Genomic DNA, 3,569 nt, shown 5'->3' with positions numbered 1-3,569 from the left:
TTCTTTCATATACTGGCCTTTTATTTTGCTTTGTCCAATTGAAAAAGTTGGTAGCAAGTTTTGAAATCCTTTCTCACTTATTTTGACATGGACTTGACTCAAACACATGAGAAAATTTATTTTTTATTCGAATGACAGACTCAAAAGGACAAAAATAGAAATAAAAATATAAAAAAGAAAGAGCAGACAATGAATGTCCCCACTGAAATAGAGAAAAGAAAAATTTATCTGAAAGTGACGGTTAACTCTAATGATTATGACAAGCATTTTGGATTAAGCTGCCAGATTTTTCCATCCAAACTTTCACCCATTGTTGTTGATTTAATGACCATGAAACTGAGTTGTTTTCTTAGGTCAATTGTACTTATAAACCTCATTCGGCTAGTGACACCTTGAAGGTTTTTTGTCAACAAGGCTCTCTCATTTTTCTTTCTCTCGGCTCACCATTTCCCTATGGTGTTTGTGAGGGTTTTCACCAATGAGACTCTTATTTTCATTTCTCTTAACTCACCATCGTCTTGCGGTGTTCATGAGAATTTTCTCCAATAAGAATTTATGAAACTTTTCATTTTAATATTTCTCAACTCACAATCGTCTTGCAGTGCCCGTGAGGGTTTTCACCAATGATACTCTCTTATTTTCATTTCTCTTGACTTACCATCGCCTTACGGTGCCTGTGACTATTTTCACCAATAATACTTTCTCATTCTTATTTCTCACCTGATTCATTATGCTGAGGAAGACAAGTAGTACCCAAAATGCATCATCATATCATTGCATACTTAGCCTTAACATTCTTAAATATTAATCTGATGGTCTTTCTTTGGTTGTAACTTGAATTTTGGATAAGGTTAGAAAGAAAGGATGACATGAGGCCCAAATGACATTTGAAGTGGGGTAGGACTTACAACTTTTGGAATCGACTTAAACAACAAAAATTAACTCATGCTCCAGTTTCTTTTGACGGGTAATTCTAAATTATTTATTTGGTTGGACCGAGCCCAGAGTAGGGCAACCTACGTATCTCACCCCCAAGGGAGGAGAATCAGGTCGCGCGTAGTTCCTCCAGCTCACTTTTTTGCTTGATTCTGATTTCTTATTTTTTTTGACTCTTTTTTTTACTCTCTTTTTTTCTCTTTGAAACTTTTTTTGACTTTGTTTTTCTTGACACTCTTCTTTTCCTTTCTTTTTTGATATATTTTTTTACTCTATTCTTTTGCTCGACACTCTTCTTTAAAACTTTACTGACTCTTATCTTGATTCCAAAAGAGAGGTATGAAAAAAATAGAACTAAAGCTCAAATAGGGTTAATAAAGGATGACACAATGTTTGGATAACAGAATGAAATGCCTTCGTCATATCAATCTTTGAAAATGCCAGTACATATCATGCAATGTGAAAGTGAAAGATGGAGATCATTCATGACATTTCTACAACACTAAATTTAACTGAATTTGTGCATCACTACTCTTGCACTTTCTTCAACATACCACTCCAACTTTGTTGTGCATTTCTCATGTTGAAGGACTCATGACTTCGTGGAGCTGATTTTCTTTCTGTTCCTTTTGATATAGGATCGTACATTCACTATTTGGCCTAATTGAGATATGTCTTTCAATTGATGAACAAGTTATTCATATGATTCTCAAAATAATTGCCTTGATGTTTTAAAGAAGGCTTCAACTTGATCACCAAATGCCTCGACACTCTATCTATTTTCTCATATGCTCTCCTTTTCTAACTATAATCCTCTGACTCAATGATTCATGATTAAATTAGATTTTAAGATCTGGCTGAACATTTGGCTAGTATGTCATATCACTAGAATCAACATAAAATGTACCGTATAAAAAAAATAAACAAACAACACATATTTAAAACACAAAGGGAAAAGGACACTTTATTTAGTTGAAATAAAAGATAGAAAGGTTTAAACATGAACGACAAAGAAACAAAATAATATAGATTCCAAACTACAACCCTGAGATAATTTGGAAAATAGAAAGGAAAACAAAACAAACTACCAATAATCCTTCTCGGTAAGGAGAGGAGTCAATTTCTAAGTGCTAAGCTTGACATCTTAGCCACTGATTTGCATATCATCATGACTAGTGCTTTCACCCTTGTCAATGTTCTTTACCACAATCAATTTATCTTAAACCATTTTTTCTATTTCTTTTTTCAACGCCTGACAATCTTTAATACTGTGACCCTGAACATCAGAATGATATGCACATCGTACATAAGGATCAAAATTTCTTGAATGTGGGTCAAGAGTATACCCAAAAAGAGGAGTGATCGTGCCCCATTGTAGTAATCTCTAGAATAAACTAGGATATGATTCTACAATTGATATAAAACTATACCTAGGCTTCTGTCTCTTCTCATTGTTTGACTTGGATCGAACATCGAGCCTAGAAGGGTTTTGATATATTTATGGAGTTCGAGGGTGACTTTGAGGCATTGGTGAGAACCATTGTAAGTAAGAAGGAAGTTAAACATATAGTTGTATGCAGTATACAGATATGGAGGTGGGGAAATAAAGTATAATGGACTTTAGGAGTGATTATAGAGAGCTTGGGTATGAACTTGGGCTTGAGACTGAGGGTAACAATGATGTGGTCTTCTTGGACATGCTCATTGTCCAACTATAATAGCAGTTGCATCTTTCTCATTCTTCCCCCTCCAGTTTTCCTTAATTGATAGCAATATTATCCTAAATGTTTCATGGAGTCCTCATGTCCTTCTTGCTCATCACATTTCATCATCTTAAGGATTGTAGGAGGGTTAACACTTGAAAGCATGCCCCAGTCTTTGTATGAAACATCTTCTTTACCTGTAGGTCCTAGAGAACTTTTCATAGCCTTTTCTGCACACTTCATTTTTCCAACCATTTTCTCTGGCTCTTCTGACATACTAGACTTCTTTTTAAGAAATTTTGGTGGTCCAATTAACATTGATGTGGGCTTTGAAGTATAACAATGACCACCAAGAGTATTGAACGTGGGTGCAATAGCAGCATGGGGTAACACAACCATTAGGCAGACCAATATGGAAGCCTCAATAGAGGATTGAGCAACAACATCACAGACGATATGTGGTGTAGTGAATGTAACAGGCTTCTACTGAGGATCTAGAGAAAGAGTGGTAGAAGTATTCGGATGCTTTTGGCTTGGAATAAATTCTGAGTCATGTTGCAATGCATCAACATCAGTAGGAAATTGTCTTTGAAATTTTGGTGGAAAACTCGAGGTATTTGTAGGATTAATAGCGGGAAATGGAGGAGGATACAACCCACTGGCCCAAGCTCGGTGCATGTCCATCATTTGTTGCCTTAGCCTCTTAATCTCTTGCTTTAAACTCTTATTTTTTTTACTCTTTATTTGATTCATGATGTCACTCTTTATATCCTTGTTGTACACAACTAACCCTTGGATTTGGTGTGATATGGAGGACTATTCAGAAAGCCGTAAATCAACCACCTTAAACTAACTGAACAAGAGATAACAAATGCGTTAGAGTTCAACACTTTTTCCCAAAATCTTTTTCTATTTTTTTTAAAAGATCAC

Source organism: Capsicum annuum, chromosome 7 (genome assembly GCF_002878395.1).
Source record: "Capsicum annuum cultivar UCD-10X-F1 chromosome 7, UCD10Xv1.1, whole genome shotgun sequence".
Classification (NCBI taxonomy): domain Eukaryota; kingdom Viridiplantae; phylum Streptophyta; class Magnoliopsida; order Solanales; family Solanaceae; genus Capsicum; species Capsicum annuum.
The sequence above is the reverse complement of the archived record's forward strand: the minus strand, read 5'-3'. Positions refer to the sequence as shown.